Raw genomic sequence first — 19,096 nt, 5'->3', positions numbered from 1 at the left:
ATTGAGTGTGTACAGTTTGAGTTGAGCTGAAATCAGTATCATATTTATAAAGACACTCTCCATTATTGATGGATAACAGTATATGTGCTGCTCAGACACGTTGTGGTCGGTGAGAATTGTTGACATTTTATTCTCAGTGTGTGTAAATAAAAAATCAACTTTTCATTGATGTTGCATCAACATGGATGAGAGTCACTCTAAATATTTCATTCTCTCCACTTCATTATTTTGCGGTGCAGAGTTTTGCGGAGCGACTGACCACAGCTCAGGCGCAGGCAGAGGACTGCATTCAGACAGAGGACTGCATTCAGACAGAGGACTGCATTCAGGCAGAGGACAGCATGGCATGCCCATAATGCGGGTTGTATTTGGACCAGTGGTTGTACTGGTGTTGGAGGGGAGACGTTGGGGGCGGGGTTAGCAGGAGCGGGTCAGCTCCTCTGGACTCTCAGAGGAGGAAGCTGCAGAGCAGAGAGCCTGAGCTAAAAATACAACCCAGCATCTCAGAGAGTCACACGGCCTTCTTCAGCTGTGGATGTCTGCCAGCAGTGCTCATCACACACACACACACACACACACAGACACACACACACACACAGGCCGAGCAGACAAAGACAACGCTTCAAGCAAAACTGGAACTAGTGAGGCAGGTGGGCGGGGCAGCGAGGAGGATGGAGTGAAAAAGAGAGTGAGAGGGGGAGGGGCACGCATGGTGAAGGATGAATAAAAGCCTGGGGGGGAAGGGATGGAAGAGCAGGGGGGGAGAGAGGGAAGGAGGAGGAGGAGGGGGGTTGTGAAAAGTGAGAGGTTGCAGATAAAGAACAATAAGAGTTAGAAAGGAATGAAGGGAAGAAAAAAACAGAACAGATGTGAATAAGCTGATGATTAAAAACAAAAACAGACGGAAAAAGAAGAGCAGCTCTGTGATGATTCCCTGGCTGCCGTCCAAGCCTGGAAGCACATCCATCCGATGATGTAATCGTTTGTAATTGGTCCCAGTTGCTCATTAAGGCCTGATTGGCACCGAGGCTCAGCCAATTAAACGCCAGGATGTGTGACAATGACACCAAACTGTGCGTCTCACATGGACCGTGGGTGCCTGAGTGAGCGGGACTTCACCGTAACCACAGCCACAGTGTGTGTGATGAAACACATCACACACGCACACACACACACACACACACACAGTGCTGGTTCCTGTATCCCAGCATGCTGCATGTTTCTGCATTACAAGAACAGCAGTTCACATTTTAGACAAAACCCTCACAGCGAGTCCCTTTTTTCAGGCGGGAGGGACGGGGGGACGGATGTTGACCCCTGGTCCCTTCACAGTGTGAGACTCCCACAGTCTCCTCCCACAGTGACATCAGTTAAATCCCTCTTCCACTAAATGAACAGAACAAACTGACCTCAGGAGAGAGGCCTGATCACAACTGTTCACATAGATTTTATTTGCAGTTCGGTAGGTGAGTGCAGTGGCTGTGAATCTGATCTCTGCTGTCATCAGACCCTGATGTCTCTGTCAGCTCTGCAGGGACGGATGATGGGACACTAAATGTTAACTCCACCGCTGCGCTGTAGTCACAAACTTTCCCTCGTACGGCGACTGTTCTTAGTCATCGCCTCTAAAAATGAGCAGAGTATGATGAATGAATGTCTCCGTGTCCACGTCCCTGGAGGGGACACATCCAGGCTTGAGGAAACAGGTCATTGTCTTTCAGCGTGAGACGGTAATTTATCATCAGTAAAATCAGACTTTAAATTCAGTTCATATTGGAAATGTGCTGCTGTCGTAAGATCCACATCGAGTCCACAGTCCAGTACCGCCGCACTTCCTGTCGGTGTAACGGAGTCGCATTAATCGTCATCAGCAACTGATCCCAATATTTAGTGAAGTGCTCTGCGCTCTTGTGTTTGTTGGAGTGGCTGCTGCCCATCTGTTTCCAGGCTCGGCCTCTCTCTGCCAGCTGCCGTCTGCACTCAGTCCAGCCGCACTCGCTCACACTCACAGCCAGAAGAGGCAGCTCCTTGTGGCCCATTGATGCTCCTTGATGGGAGGTCAGGCCTAATTGGCCCGCGTCCTATCTGTCCCACAATACGGGCCTTTGAGTGTGAAAGCTGAGCTGTGATTAAGTTGGTGCTGTTTGTTGTTGATTTACACAAAGGGAGACTCTCCACAGCACTCGACGCCGTCCGCGATTCACAGCCCCTTTGTTCGCTGTGATGATCTGTGTCATCTCAGTCAGCATCAGCCGGGAGCAGAGGGAAGGTGCAGGGTGCAGAGCGCGCCGGGTTACTCACCAGATCACGGAATGGGGATTAATCCACTGCTGAAAATAGTCCCCAACAAATGCACTGTTCTCTCCAGTTTAAGTCATGTTTGCTAAAACTGTAGCGAGAGTTATTTTAAGAAAATGACTGAGACTTTAAAAAGTGACTCTTTGCTTCTGCTTTGCCCTGATGTGACCTCTGCACATGTGGACAGTCACGCTCCACCGCTGTCTCTCGCCGAAGCAAGATGCAGCAAAATAGAGGTGATGGACTTGAAAGAGATTGAGGAGGGAGGGAGCTGCACGCGGCGAGGACTGCGGCTTGATAAAGAGAGATGGCAGGTTAAAGTTGGACGGATGTCTCGGCACTGTCGTATTTTTCAGGGTAGGCTCGGGAGAGGTGGGCGATGGATGTGGGGATGAAACGGCGACTGTGTCTGACGGATGAGAGCTGCTGTCCTCGTCATCAGTCTGCCTCGGTCCTCACTGTCAGGCCTGATGAAAGACTCAGCCCAGCTCGGCCTCCAGCAGACCGGGGACGGTCGTCCCACAAATAGAGAGACTGTCACAACCTATAGATTTGTCTCATATTATGTACAGAGGGAAGTAACTACCCTGTAATCCCTCAGCTCAGAGTGGGAATGGATGGAGTTAGCTGTTTTCACTGGTCAGATCATTTACCGCAGATCTCAGGCCAGATTCTTCTTCTTCTTCTTCTGAGATATTTCAGAAAATGGGAGGCATCATGATGTGTGTCCGCAGTGTAGTTCAACACCTCACATGCAGTAATGAAATACTGTGTGGACACGTGAACATCACGTGCTCCTCTGACAGCGGCAGCCCGCTGGTTTCTGTCTTTCCACCGGGCGTCGAACCTGCTGCAGGGATTCGTTCCCATTCAGACACAGGATCAGCAGCGAGGTCCGACGCTGATGATGGCGGTGAGGTCTGATTCTCAGTCGCTGCTCACGGTGGTCGCAGCTGTTCACTCTGCTCTGAGGCCGCGGTGGAAACACCTGCATCGACCCTCATATCTCAAAGCAGAGAGGAGGAGCAACTTCCTCCCTGACGTCAGTGTATTTACAGCTTTTCCTCTCAGACTCTGTTGTTGTTGTTGTTGTTGGCTCTGTGTTTGTAATGGGAAACTATTTGGGAGCAGACACAGAAAGATTTGAGTTTGTTTCCGTATGTGATCGTGCACGGGTTTGCGATGCTCTGCTTGCTGACAGAGGCAAGCTGCAGTGGGTCAACAGCTCTCTCACACACACACACACACACACACACACACACACACACACACACACACACACACAATAGGATTTCTGTGTCTCATTCAGCTGTGCTCAGGCTTCCCGCCGTCTGTCATTCACTCTCAGAGTAAGAGGATCTGGGTTTGGCAGCCTCTCTGACACACAGGGCTGAGTAGATGAAAATTTGTGGTGATGTTTACAGTTGTGTGTTTTTGAGCCATTTATTTTCAGTGTAACAGATTCATAATCCTGCGCTATAGACAGAGCGGTTCTCAGCTGTCACATCATCGGATACTGGGAGACTTACGGGTCTTCAGCTGATGTAAGCTGTATTCAGGATTGATGGCTAACTGTGTAATGACTTCTTGTCCGTTTCATGAGGAGCATCAATAGTTGGCATCAACACGTCCTCGAACCAAAACATCCGAAAACGAATCGATCATTTCCTGGTCTGCGACTGATGGTGAAGAATGTTAGCAGCAAAAATCTGACTGACTTTTCCCTTTAATGTTAGAATTTGATGTTACTGTCACTGTGTGTGTGCGTGCGTGCGTGCGTGCGTGCGTGCGTGCGTGCGTGCGTGTGTGTGTGTGTGTGTGTGCGTGTGCATGTGCGTGTGCGTGTGCGTGTGTGTGTGTGTGTGTGTGTGGTCCCCCTGTGGCTCAGTCCTCCTCTGGTGGCAGTGATTTAGGAGCAGCCGTTAGAGGCAAAGCGACGTGAATCCATCCGACAGACCGGAGTGATAAAAGTTTCATTAAACCATCGATCAGCCTCGTCTGTCGCCGGGCGGAGAGAGGGGACGGTTCACCTGTGAGAGCCTGAGGATCAAGCTGTCAACCTGTTTATGGTGGTGCTGGGTTTGGAGGAGAAGCTGTTCACTGTTACACACACACACTCTGATCTGAGTGAGTTTGCTGGTTAAAACTCTCAGGTTTAATGCTGAGGTCTGGATTCTTAAACAGTGAGACCCTTTGTTTTTATGTGGTTGATGTTCATTTAGCCCAGTGTCACTGTTATACATCCTGTGCCTTTTTGTGAAGACTGAAGTTGAATGGAATCAGAATCGCTGTCTTCAGTATCGTGTTCTTTAGGGTCGGGTGTCGAGCATCTGTTCTGAATTTGAACCGGGTCCTGAGTTTCGAGGGATTTCGCTCTTCTCCGTGAATTCTGGACCCACTGAGCCTCCGTCCACGGTCCTGCATACTCACGTCACGCCTGCGAGACGTTCATGCAGGGAGGACGTTTCTGAAACCTGCAGTAAAAATCACAGCTGCTCAGAGTAAGGTGCTGCTACACAAACAGCTTTATACATGTGATATAGCTGTTGTGTTATATAGTGTGCTGTAGTGTACATTATTATTATATAGCTGAGCTGGAGGTCAGCTCTGCTCAGTGATGTTACCGCCGGCGGGAAAACGCTGACGGAGTGAGAGGAAGTCAGAGGAGCGTAATAGGCAGTTAGCCGCCTGCAGGCATGTGGTGAGATGAGTTTACCTCCCTGGTGAGTTTCTTCATCTCCTCACAGCTGGAGATTTTTACAGCAACATTTTTATAACACACTCGTCCAGCGTCTTATTAGGAGCAGCTCGCTCACACTGCGTCCTTCCTCCGCTTGCTTTCATCAATTCCACGAGATGTTGGAAACCTTCCTCTGAGGTTCTGCTCCGTGTGGATATGATTCATCACAACATTCAAGCTGTTTGACCACGTCCCAGAGGTGGTCTGCTGGATCCAGGTGTGGAGAGTGGGGAGGCCGCTGCAGTCCACTGAACTCACTGTCATGTTCATGGACATGAAACCGGTTTGAGACGACTTTTACTTTGTGACATGGAGCCATCAGAAGATGGTGAACTGTCGCTGTGAAGGGATGAACACGGTCAGCAACAACTCTCAGACACACTGTCACAGTCAGACCAGGACTGATTGGTATTAAGGCCCAAAGTGAGTCCAGGAAACATCCCCTGACAGGACTGGAACCTGACGTGTTGTGTTGTGTTGTGTTATGAACAGTGGTTATCTGACTTGCTGTAGTCTTTCTGTCTCATTATACCGTTCCAGCCTTCATCATTATCATAGCCAGCCTCTGGGCCGAGCAGCCGTCCTGCAGTCACACATCTGTGATGAATAAATGATAACATGTTCTCTGTGAGTGCCGTTACCCTGGAGCTGCTGCTGCATCCTGCATGTGCTGCTGGTTCCGAGCTGATAGACGCTGCCGAAAAGCTCCGTATCTCGCCGGTTTAAGTTGTGTGCTTCCTGCTCCTGTGGTGACGTTTACCTGAGAGGAGAACAGCAACGTGCTGCTTCAGGTTTTCTAACACACATTAAAGTTATTTATGCAGGTTTAAACTGAATAAACAGCGTAGTGTTGTGTGTTGTGCGCCTGGCGTTGTCTGGTGTGGACAGTCTAACAGTCAGGCATGTGCACGCATGCAGGGCTGTTTCTGAGGGTTTGACCTTCGAAGGAAAAACACCAGACTTTCCTTTTATGCAAGAATAATGCACTTGTTATAGATTTATTTATTTGTTTGTTTGTTTGTTTCTTCCCTCTTGCGTCTTCCAGCCGCTGTAATCTGTTAGTGCTGCTGGAGACAGGTGGAATAACAGCGAGGACAGTGGTCAGGACAGACAGCGACTCGTGAATTCCAGCAGTTTTTGTGGAGATTTTTCCTAATGCAAGCTGACACACTGTGGTTTGGTATTTGTGAGTTCATCCAGTGAAACAGTTTGACTCGTGCAGCCTCAGCCGTGTACCTCCCTGTGTTGCTGGCTGTGGGAGTGTGTTTGCAGGCTGCTGGCTCTCGCAGCGGGGGAGGGGGGGTGGGGGGGCTGCAGTAGTCTGCTGCCAGCTATGAGGAGGAGGCCGTGTAGCTCGCAGCTAACGCTCACCCCTTGATCATTCCCCCCGGAGAGATAAAAGAGAGCAACACAGGAACACCGGCGCTGCTGCTGTATTTCTCAGCCTCCGAGAAGCACTTGCATCTTTATTTGGTGTCGTTCCACTTCGGTTCCTCCGGGGACAGCAGGGTTGGGACGCTGATGTCACGCGTGTTGACGTCAGAGCTGAGTTTGCTGCACTCTGAGACGCGGTGAGACGAGTCAGTTCTCGTCAGATGAACAGACAACGTACAGACTCGTGCCCGTGAAGTCTGTGGTTTGTGTGACGGTCACTGCAGTCAGCAGACAACCTGAGGCTGACACGGAGAATCAGCTCTTTTACACATTTCAAACCTCGTCTTTGTTTTGGCACCAGTCGTGTTGTTGTCATGCTCAGGTCTTTGCTTACATGTGCGAGTCAGCGCCCTTAGATTTGCAAAGCTATTTGAGCATTGACCCAGTTACTGTAGCATGTAAACAGCTTTAAAATGCACTCGATGATAGCAGGGGGCGTCTCGGGTCACGTTACCTTTTATTGTTACTTCCAAAGGTTGGTCCAGTTTCCAGAACAGCCCCTGCTCTCCGCTGCAGCACAGCACGGTCAGAGAGCTGTCGCACCGTTCACTCTGTGCTGCTGCACAGCGTATGTGGAACAACGCAGTGACTGTGGGTCAGCGCTGACTTTCAGCCTTATTTATTCATAACATGAAATTCTGCTCATGTTTTCCTCATCGTCCTCGAGAAAAAGTGAGAGGTGAAAGGTTAAAATCCAAACGGCCTCCCACCCCCCTGCCTCTGGGATTTGGTATGTTCCACCCTGGCATGGTTTGTTTGTGCTGGAAGTTCTTTCTCTCTGTGAAACCTGACGATGCTGCGAGCAGACGGAGTCTCAGACAGACAGATCAATCCCGGGGTCTCTTCTCCTGCCACTCTGCCCCAGAGCCAGTTTTCCTGGGATTACCGAGTGCGGGATCCCTCCTCGGGGGGACGTGTATGGGAAAGGCTGCAGTCATTTACAGCGTACAGTATGTGGCGGGGGGCTGGGGGGGTAAATATGGATGCAGGGGTGGAGGATCTTTTGTTTGTTTGAGGATTTGCTTTGGTTTTCACGTATGTGCAGAAAGGATTGGAGTGGAATCACCCCCCCCCCCCCCCCCCCCCCCCACACACACACACACACACACACACACACTCACATCCCCTTTCCTTCCACCCGTTGTTCCAGTGGTGGCAGGATATAGAGCAATGACAGCTTAACCCCCAACCCCCCACCACCACACACAGATACCACACGTCTGCAGCAGCTCCAAAAGCCCCTAAACCCCCATCCTCATAAAGCCCCTCATCACTCCGCGGATGAACTGGTGCTCCACTTTTCCATCAACTCACGCTCAGACTTCGGGGAATCCCTTTGTGTCTCCCGCGAAAGTGTGGTGCATTGAAAGATGGAGAGAAAAGAGAAGAGCTTTATCTTCTGGAACATGACAAATTTGAGGAAGACACAAAAATAAAAGTGCGGTGGATTTCAGAGGCTCACAGGCAGTTTCATTCCCCAAAGACAAAGGGGAAGGCTCCTGCTTTGGGCTGTTTTATAAACCATGTTGATGATAATGAAAGGCACCACTTTTAGCAGTGGAACATAATGGGGATTAGCAGTGGCTGGGGCTGTGTCCCAGTTTAGTGCAGTTTAACATCATATTTGTCAGTAGGAACCCAGTTGTGTCAGTGGAAGGACTGATGGTCGGTGCTGTTGACTGCTGAAACACCTTCACTGACGCTCTGCTGTGGTCACGGCGGTGTCTGCTGTGTGTTGTGTTGTTGTTGTTGTTGTGTGTCTTGTGTAGTCAGACTGAATGGCAGCTGTCGGCAGGCTTCTCGCCTTCAGTCAGCCGGCCTGTGAGCGGCGGCGTGTGGAGGTCTTTGATTGCAGCTCGGAGCCGTGTGGAGGTCTGGGCTCTGCCCGCAGAGACTCGCAGCTCAGCTCCTCAGCTCGCTCAGCGGCAAAGCATATTACACACTGAGACACCAAGATGGGTTAGAAGGATAAACCTTACTTTATGCAGCATTTAGGCAGATAAGAGAGAAAATGTGGCGGCAGACAGGTTGATGTTCCATATGATTTATTTATTTCATCTTTTTTTCCTCTTCTTTGCTCTGAGCCTGGCGCTTTCAGCCTCTGTGTGGCCGGTGGATCTGTCCTTTTCATTGAGTTGTAGAACGGGTGCAGATATTATTTATGTCCTTCTCAAAAAATGACATTTTGTCCAAAATTTTTTGTCAAACTGTAAAAGTCTCTGAAAACCATAGAGTCTGTTGGGTCAGACTGAAAACTTCAAAAAGTGATTTATTGACATTTCTAATTAAAAAATTAAAAATTAGTATATTATAAGATATATATTATTATAGTATATTATAATTTCCATGTAACTCACTCAGGTCCCTCCCTGGTCCTGACAAAAGAAGAAATATGGTTTTAAAAATGGTTGACAGGTCAGAAGAGGCAGAGAAACCCTGATTTAATTCACCATCGCTCTGAGACTGAAAACCAGACCGAGCCTGAGAATCTACAGTATTAACCCCAACAGGCCTTTAACCTGATGGATGAGTCAGATTTATGGTCAGAGAGGAGCAGCTCCCAGCATGCACACCACAGACGGATCAGTAGTATCAGTAGTATCAGTATCAGTAGTCTCAGTAGTCTCAGTAGTATCAGTAGTATCAGTATCAGTAGTATCAGTATCAGTAGTATCAGTATCAGTACTATCAGTAGTATCAGTAGAATCAGTAGTATCAGTATCAGTAGTATCAGTATCAGTAGTATCAGTATCAGTAGTCTCAGTAGTATCAGTAGTATCAGTATCAGTAGTATCAGTAGTATCAGTAGTATCAGTAGTATCAGTATCAGTAGTATCAGTAGTATCATTAGAATCAGTATCAGTAGTACCAGTATCAGTAGAATCAGTAGTATCAGTAGTATCAGTAGAATTAGAATCAGTATCAGTAGTATCAGTAGTATCAGTAGTATCAGTAGAATCAGTAGTATCAGTATCAGTACTATCAGTAGAATCAGTAGAATCAGTAGTATCAGTAGTATCAGTAGAATCAGTATCAGTACTATCAGTAGTATCAGTAGAATCAGTATCAGTACTATCAGTAGTATCAGTAGTATCAGTAGTATCAGTATCAGTAGTATCAGTAGTATCAGTAGTATCAGTAGTACTGCTGGTAGTATGAGCAGTACTGTACCTGCAGTGCAGGAGGAGCTGTCCTTGGTGCTGATCCAGCTCAGGCTGCAGTGGGAGCACACTCACTCCTTATCTAACCTTCAGCTTTCGGAGCGGCTGCTAATTGGAAACGGCCGGAGCGGTTTGTGTCTAAACGACGACCGTCTACGTTTAACAGCTCCCACGAAGCGAGCGGGGCCGCCGGGGCCGCTTTGATCTGCTGCGAGCCTCGGGAGCATGGGAGTCAGAATCCGCCCGTCTCAAAGCAACAGACAAACACACACGCACATAAACATGCTCGTGCTTCTCTTCAGCCTCGGGGCTGTAATTTGTCTTCTGCCATCCCTCTCCTTGGAGATCGGGGAGTATTTATGTAGATTATTGCTGGAAAATAGGTTAAGATGAATGTGGTGGAGCTGTACACACTACAAGCACCATGGGCTGCCTCTGAGTTCAATGAAGACCTTTGAAAGCCAGTCAGCGCTGTGTGTGTGTGTGTGTGTTTGTGTGTGTGTGTGTGTGTGTGTGTGTGTGTGTGTGTTTGTGTGTGTGTGTGTGTGTGTGTGTGTGTGTTTGTGTGTGTGCGTGTGTGTGTGTGTGTGTGTGTGTGTGTGTGTGTGTGTGTGTGGTTTGACTGGTGTTTTTCGGGGGATGGGGTGCGACACTGCCAGCCTCCCATCTGGCCTTCACACTGTGTTCTCTGTGTTTAACCTGCAGGATTTGAACCGAGCTGCTGTTTTCTCATGGAGCAGCAAAGTGAACAGAATCTATGTTATAGATGGAACGTGGCGTTTATTCGCATTCACAGGGACGTCGTGATGATGTCACCACCTGGTCTCCGTGTGTTTGTCCGCGTCCACAGATCCAGTAAACCGGCCCCTAACACTCAGAGCACAGACACAGTATTTAAGGTGGTCGTGGTTCTGCACGGGGCCTTAAATGTCAGGCTCTCTGCACCGTCAAGATTCAATTTGATTGAGACATTTAGCAGAAAGGAAAAATAACTCTGTGACCTTTTGAATGTTTAGTTTTTTGTTTTTTTTTTACCCTCAGAACAGAAGTGTGTTATCAGACAAACACACACATTAAAGTAAACACACACACATAATCTGATATGGAACGATGTCTATCTCTTAATATCTTTTATCTAAATGTCATTTCAGCAGTAAACTGGAGGTGTGCTGGTCCTTGTCTCCCTCCTCCTCCTGTGTCTGAGATAAAACACCTGTTATCGTTATTATCACTGCATCTTCTAACTCAGCATCACACAGGTTGAATATCAGCACGCGTCCGTTCTTCGCGCTGACCCCTGCAGCAGCTCGTGTTCTCTGAAAGTCATGTGGGGCAAGAATTACAGGAAAAAACCACGTTCTGATACGATCATGTTAAATTTAATTACAAAGAGCAGAAGTCTCCAGAACGGCAGACGTGTTTTCACGTCCAGCAAACGCAGAGAGACATGATCCTCCTGCTGCAGTTTGTTTGTGTCCACATGAGGAATGGAATTCCAGTATTCACCCTCCTTTTATCTCTGGTTTGGTCTCCACCAGCTCCTGAGGGACATATCTGAGACTGACCCACACAAGACATACGCGCCAAACCAAAACTATGAGCTGAAAGAGGCTAAAAAGCTCCAGTTTTTCAGCCATTAAATGTTCACGTGGAATTTCCAGAACACATTAGATCACATTAGATGATCTGACCTCAGCTGGACAGTATTTAATTGAGGTTACAAACGAAAGCATCACCCAGAGTTTATGTTTATGCTTCTAATTTTCTGACACAAACAACATGTGACGCGGCTGCTGCAGCAGACGGTCCAACCCAGCAGCCGCAACAAAAACGTGATCATTTGTTCCCCTTCAAAGCGGCGAGCGTCCTGTCAGGCTGAATGGCAGCGCACGGTGTCCTGAGCACTGTTAATGGGCATATTTGTAGAGGGGAGGGGGAGGAGGAGGGGGAGGGGGATTTCTTTTTTTAGGACTAGATAATAAAGGTGGAGGGAGGAGGAGAGGGGGATGAGCTCATATCGGCTGCAGACGTCAGGCAGGATGCTTTGTTTCTCTGCTGGTGGCTCCGTCGTCACTGGTTCAGAGCTGCTGCTGCCTGCCGCTTCGACTTTATGTTTCCCTCACACCTTTTTGTGCATCTACAGGAGCTTAAGGACACGTGAAGGGGGGGGGGGGGGGTGTAGGTCAGGGGATCATTAAGGTGTTTGAGGCTCATCACCTGAGAGAGTCTTTATAAATCACAGGTGTGTGACATCATTGCGTTGAAGCTTTGCAGCCGTATTGATGATGATGATGATGATGGTGGTGGTGGAGAGATGATGTTTATGTTTTTGCTGTGTTCAGACTGAAACAACATGTGTGACCGGTTTAGTTCACTTCATGTTAGACGCAGTGACTCATTCAGAAAATGCAGTGAGCTGTGACATCAGAGGGCCGGAAATACAGATGCAGAGAAACAGGCTGGTGTGTGCATGTCCCTCGTCTTCATCATTCCTCTCCTCATCCTCATTGTGTCTACTGTACTTGAGGTCTGTCTTACCACCCAGAATGAGCTTCCTCTTCCTCCCTTTGTCATCGTCTTCGTATCTGTTCAGTTCAGACAGGATGATCCCTGTGACTCATCAGGCTTTTATCATTATGAGCAGTTGTATGAGATTAAATAAAAGAGGACTATCCTCCTCGTCCTCGTCCTCGCGGCGGCGTCAGCTCTCGTCATGTCTCGCCCTCCTCTCTGCTCTTTCTGCCTCTTTCTTTCAGTCTTTATCCTTTTCTCTCTGTCGCTCTCATCTTACTCTCCTCTGCTCCTCTGAGAGCAGGGAGGAAATGGGGGAGGAGGGGGGGGGGTGAGGTAATTAAATTGCACTCAGTGTTGAGAGAGAAAGAGGGAGGTGTGTGTGTGTGTGTGTGTGTGTGTGTGTGTGTGTGTGTGTGTGTGCGTGTCTGTACAGGAGGTGGATGATACCAGCGAAGCTCCGTTCACACGTCTCTTTCTGTCCATGCTTTATGTTTTTGTGTTGATGACAAACTCGTGTCTGCCCGTTGTCCTCGTCCTCCACAGAGACACTGTCTCCGGTCTCTTCTCTCACTCTGTCAGATCACAGACGTTTGAATGGATCCCGGTCGTCTCGTGTTCTGGCACCAAATCATCAAACTAAATGGCTTTTTTTCCCCCACCCCCTTCCTGTCAAACCAGACGTCCACAAATCCTGTCCTGAACAGAACCAGTTCAGGACTCAGGACTCAAAGTGTCTCTGAGTCCTGGACCGAAACGTTCAGGACTCAGAGACTCTTTGGTGGAACAGAGTTGTCTGTAACTTCTCCGTACAGTTTCACAGGTGAACTGATGGAAGCAGTGATCCATCTGTTGTCCCATTCACCACCCTCCTCCCCCTCTGTCTCCCTGTTTGTCTCTCTGTCTCTGTTACGTGGTGTTATTCAGTTAAAGTGACAGTGCTTCTCCCCTGTCCTCGTCCTCCACTGTGGGAAGTGCTCCACCGATCAGATTACCATCGATCGACATTCCCAGAGATGAGCGAGTGAGGAAAGATCCTCATTACAGCTGTCCTTTCCCTCTGTCCCACGCATTCATTCTCTTTAGTTTCCTCTCCTTCGTTTCCGTCCGAACCTTATGATGCTCACGGGGTGGAAGTTATATCATACCAGTCATTTCCTGGCTCATCTTTGGTTGCCCGAGTCGCTTCAGCTCGCCTGCTCTGTTACGTAAGGCTGACCAATTAAGAACACGGCTTCCTGGCCTCCGGTCACGGAGCTGCCGAGCCACAGAGCTGTAATTAGCAGATCAGACGTCCATTCCACTCAAGTGATGACTGTCCAGGTCTGCGGACGGAGGTGGATGTTGCCTCGTCACATGGTGCAGGGATAAATCTGCAGGCTCTGAGTACAGGACATCATCCCGCTGACACATGAAGGGATTTTCACTGAAGCGTCGCCACAAAGTTGGAAGCAAATTTTAAACAAAAGCAGTAAAATAGTTTGTGAGTATAAACGTGCCCTGTTTCACTGGGTATTGTGGAGAGAAGGCTTCAGCAGTGCTGTGGTGATTTGGTGCCTTCACATTAGACATCGTCCTTTTTGTTTCTTGCTCCCTGACAGCAGTGGACCTCCAGGACATGAAGCGTCCATGTTTCTGCTGCGCCCCGGTTGTTTGTGTCCTGCTGACAGTGGTGTCATTGTGAGCTGCAGTGTGTCGAGCGGCGGCGGCGGCGGTGGTGACGCCTACACACCGACTCAAACAGCACATTCCTCACAACACCAGACAGAAACCATGGAGACGACAGCGAGTCACTCACAGCGCCTCTCTCTCTCTCTCTCGGTTTTTTTTTTCCCTCTCGCAAACTGAAAGCTGCTGAGCTCGGCGGCAGAGTGGATCCTCCATCAGGCCTCTGGTCTCTCTGGTTTCCACTCACACCACCTGATAGGTGAGTGTGTTCTTGTTGACCTTGACAGGTTTGCTCCGTCAGTGTCGCTGAGTAAAGCGTGTAAGAAATCAACAAAGCTGTGGGGAAAAAGGGGGAGAAGCTCGTGTTTCACAGAAGGAAAGAAAACTAAAGAGGTGGAGAGGGAAAGTGGTGATGGAGAGGATATGCATAAAACACTCAGCCTGAGCACTGGCCGGGCGTTTGAAAGGGTGATCCTTCCAGAGGAGAGCGAGTGTGTATGAAAGAGGGAGCTAAAAATAGTTGAGTGTCTCCGAAGACATGGTGGAGGGAGCGGAGGAATCACCTCTGCAGCCTCCGGCAGAAAGACTGACAGAAGCAGGAAGGCACGGAGCATGTGTGTGTGTGTGTGTGTGTGTGTGTGTGTGTGTGTGTGTCTGTGTGTGTGTCTGTGTCTGTGTGTGTGTGAACGGCTGAATGAGGAGTGCTCTGCCTCCAGAGCCTGTGCATTGTGTTCATGTGTGCGTGCTGCTTTTATTTCCTTTCTGAAATCCTTCATGCTCTCAGAGAGCTGAGTGAGCAGAGTTTGGTTTAACCGGCTGCTTCCAGTTCATCAGACGTTCTTTCCTTTGTGCTGCTCGTTTCAGGAGAAACATCAGTAAAGAAAGAAAGTGTGTTACATGCAGTTGTCAAGGAGCTGGACCTCTTGTCCCTCTTGTCCATTAAAGTGACTCACTCTTGACTCTGGAGACAGCCGGACAAAAAAACTCCCCAACTCAAGGTCCACTCACCAGCCCCCTCTGGCGTCATGGCGACTGCAGTGGCGTCACGGCGACTGCAGCGACGTCACGGCGACTGCAGTGGCGTCATGAGGCCCTAACATGTCAGATTGAGTTTTTCTCATCTTAATCAGGACAAACTTTGGAATTAGCTTTTAGACCTTTGAGAAGTTCCTTTGGACGAAATGGGTTTTGTATATTTATGGAGAACATTAGCGTCTGATGGCTGAATTCATTCATTCATCCTCATGAAACCGGTTGTGCTGGAAGCTTGATGCTGTGTTGGCTAATTGTGGGTCTGCGGCTGGTTAATCTGAACTGTACCACTGTTAATGTACACAGTGTTAAAGAACATGACATAAAGAAGCATTAAACTGACCTGGAGTCAGAGCTGCTTCGTCTCTCAACTCGATTTTCATCCTTTGTCAGAGCAGGACTGATCCTCTCTGCTGGCGCTGGGCCAGAGTCCCTGGGAGCTCCATTACTGATCTGTGTGTGTGTGTGTGTGTGTGTGTGTGTGTGTGTGTGTGTGTGTGTGTGTGTGTGTGTGTGTGTGTGTGTGTGTGTGTGTGTGCATGCTTAAATGAGTTCTGTGTCATATCGATTGACACTCTGTTGTAAACTCTGTGCCTCGGATGTTTGGGTTTCGACTGAACATGCAGTAAGGCTGCTGTGTGTGTGTGTGTGTGCGTGTGTGTGTGTGTGTGTGTGTGTGTGTGTGTGTGTGTGTGTGGTGTTGATGGTCAGTTCATTGTCATTGACACCATGTTGGGTGCAGTGACACTGCCTCACACACACACAGTGGCTGAGCACTGGACTCTGAGCAGCTGCTGGACTCAGCAGGTCTGTGGCCTTGGGGAGCAGCAGAGTGTCAACACAAACTCCACACGTATCATCAGCCTCTGAGGTGTGTGTGTGTGTGTGTGTGTGTGTGTGTGTGTGTGTTTGTGAGTGTGTTTGTGAGTGTGTTTGTGTGTGTGTTTGTGTGTGTGTTTGTGAGTGTGTTTGTGTGTGTGTTTGTGAGTGTGTTTGTGTGTGTGTTTGTGTGTGTGTTTGTGTGTGTGTTTGTGAGTGTGTTTGTGTGTGTGTTTGTGAGTGTGTTTGTGAGTGTGTTTGTGTGTGTGTTTGTGTGTGTGTTTGTGTGTGTGTTTGTGAGTGTGTTTGTGTGTGTGTTTGTGAGTGTGTTTGTGTGTGTGTTTGTGTGTGTGTTTGTGTGTGTGTTTGTGTGTGTGTTTGTGTGTGTGTTTGTGAGTGTGTTTGTGTGTGTGTTTGTGAGTGTGTTTGTGTGTTTGTGTTGCCATGCTGAGCAGTCAGCTTGCTGAGGGCTCGACAGTCCCCTCTGCACTGAGCCAGCTAAACATCAGACGCCATCACAGTCTGTGTGCCCTCTCTGATTACATCGGGTGGACAAAATAAAACAAAGTGTTTTAGTACAAAGACGTGTTTCAGTGTTATTCAGTGTCTCGACTCTAAATACACAGTTTGGAAGTTTTGGCTTCGTGATCAGTTTGACACTCGTCAGCTGGTGAATCCACCGTGAAGAACGGAGGGAATTCCAGCCGTCGATGAACCGTCTCAGAATTTCAGCCTGCCAGGAGCTGATTGATCGTGATGCCTTCGTGGCTTTTCACACAGATTTCCAAAGCTTATTGTTGGAAATCCTCGGGCTGAACCGCAGAAGTTCGGCTCCGTGGTTGAATTTCTCATCTCGTGTGGATTCAGGTTCAGGCAGACGTCTGAGCCCTGATGCTGCTGATGAGGGATAATGGGCAGGAAGCACGTGATGTCACATATGTGCATTTGCACAGATCTATAAATAAACATATGTACATGTAGGCTCTTCATTCATATTTTACATGTGAGTTATTCAGCAGCCAGTTTCACATGGTGTGAATTTAAAAAGTCGTAAGGACTGGAAGTGCATACCCCCCCCCCCCCCCCCCCCCCCCTCCTCCTCCTCCTCGCTCATGCCGTCTCTCAGCCAATCAGAGCACAGCAGCTGGCAGACAGGCAGTAAGCTTGTATTTGGGTCACAGCAGCAGGATGCCAACTCAGCTAACTGAGCCACAGAGCTGCTTGTGGAGATGCTGACATGAGCCTGCTCATTGAATCAAACACGACCAGATACTGGGAGGAAACTGGGAGGAAACTGGGAGAACTTCAGTGACGTGTAGTTTGTTTGGATCCAGAACAAAGACAGCTGAACTTTTACCCTGAAGAAAGGGAGGTGTAATCTGTTTTACTGTGTACCTGAGGCAGTTTACAGTGGTTGTTAAGTCTGTTCTTGTTTTTAATGCAGAACTGGCCAAATGTACATGATGTGTCATCACGTGCAGATCCTTCCCACAGTGAGTCCACTGTGTCAGGACCTGAATAACCACTGGTGAGTGTCAGGTTTTGGTGTCAGACGCTCAGACCCACACAGCAGCCCCTAACCCTAACCCTAACCCTGACCCTGACCCTAACCCTAACCCTAACCCTGACACTGACACTAACACAGTTAGTCAGCCTTTCGACCTCTGTGGAAACTATTTCAGCTGCTTTTGAAAGTTGAAGAAATTCTCAGACCTCTGGCTGATCTGGGGGATAAAAAGCAGCTCTGACTTTAACTGGTCTTTTCCATCTTTCTATTCCTTTTTTGTGGGAACATTTTCCGAGCTCACCTCACCACTAGAGGACCCCCGCTCCCAGTAAACTGCAAGGACCAGTGCGCCGACCTTTGATGCTTAAAAAAAGTCAGGTTAAATTCACCTGAAAATCAGTACATTCCAAAAACTTTGATCATCAACCAATAACATTTGTTTTATTCATAAAACCAAAGGATCAGTGAAGCAGACACGACCTGTTCTCATGATGGAAAGATAAATAACAGTGATCCTTTCATAGTGCACACCCAGGATCTGAAACGCACACACACACACACACACACAGAAGAAAGTGATGATAAAACTAATTTCCTTCATATTACATGTTGTACATGGATGAGATGCAGGAGCCTCCAGCAGGGCCTGAAGCAAAGCTCCTGTTAACTGTGAGGGACCCTCTAGAGCCACAGTGCACACCGTCATCATCTGTGTGTGTGTGTGTGTGTGTGTGTGTGTGTGTGTGTGTGTGTGTGTGTGTGTGTGCGTGTGCGTGTGCGCGTGTGTGTTTCTCAGGGAGGTGGAGGTCACCCGTGTGTCGTAGCTATATTAGTAATTGCTGTGCTTTTGTGAGAAAGACATCAGGGCTCATTAACAGCCGTGGTCTGACAGGCGAGCCGAGTCAGGTCGGAGACATGTTGGAAATTAATTTGCACAGGAAATATGCGTGTGTTTGGGGGGTGGGGAGGTGGAAGGGGGGGGGGGGGGGGGTGCACAGCTGAGCGGGGCTCTCTGGAGAAGGTGACGAAGCAGTCAGAGACTAATTATGAGGCTCAGACTTGAGGCACTGAAAGTTAAAGTTTTGCTGCAGGGCTGAATATTTCACCAAAGCCTGGGGTCACGTGTGAACTGGGAGTACAGATCTACGTTTAATAAGTTCTGCTGTGGAGTCACTGCTTTTCCTGCTCAGCATTGTTACGAAATAAACTTTTCGCCCCCTCGATGTGATTTAAGCCTCTTTTTGGTTCAGATTCACGGTGTTACCTGCTCTCCCTCTTCTCTCTCTGTCTGTAGATTATTTCTCAAACTTCTCAGTGTGTTTGTGTGATATTTACTGGACAGATTGTCTTTGGGTCAGAGTGTGAGGGATTCAGTTTTGGTGGTGGTACAGATGTGATATTTTTGCCGTTCGGTGGTTATTGTTGATTTTTCCGCCTGAGCTGTGACATCAGCACCAGAGAGTTTTTGGTCCTAAATGTTTGAACTTCAGTTTGAGCCTCAGTCCTCCCTCACCCGTTCCCTCACCACCCCTCAGCCTCAGTCCTCCCTCACCCGTTCCCTCACCACCCCTCAGCCTCACCTCCCTCACCTGTTCCCAGCCTTTACCTTTACTCCTCTCAGACAAAATGGAAGCAGCATAAAAAGAGTGAATTTCTTCGTTAGTGTTTTTACAGTATAGGATCAGCATCTGACTGTCAGTATGGTGGTAGTGTTGGAAGAGCCCCGCTGATGATAATTACCAGTGGGGCCACAACAGGATGGAGAATCATTCAAGCGATTCACATGGAAGAAAATGAAATGAAAATGAGGATTCAAACGTATATAAAAACAGTCAGCCAGCGAACGCCACAGAGGGAGGCGTGAAAAATTTAAATTGAAAATCACCAACTCATCAGCGGAGTTGAATTCAAAGTGGCACCACGCTG

The 19,096-nt window shown here is 48.5% G+C and overlaps 1 protein-coding gene across 1 annotated transcript in view; it reads left to right on the top strand.

The window, feature by feature from the left end:
* Positions 1 to 19,096, top strand: part of LOC121185637 (serine/threonine-protein kinase BRSK2-like) — a 77,652-nt gene that overhangs the window by 12,743 nt on the left and 45,813 nt on the right. The window lies entirely within an intron of this gene.

Source organism: Toxotes jaculatrix, chromosome 1 (assembly GCF_017976425.1).
Source record: "Toxotes jaculatrix isolate fToxJac2 chromosome 1, fToxJac2.pri, whole genome shotgun sequence".
Classification (NCBI taxonomy): Eukaryota; Metazoa; Chordata; class Actinopteri; family Toxotidae; genus Toxotes; species Toxotes jaculatrix.
Note: the sequence above shows the minus strand (reverse complement) of the source record. Positions and strands in the feature narration are given on the sequence as shown.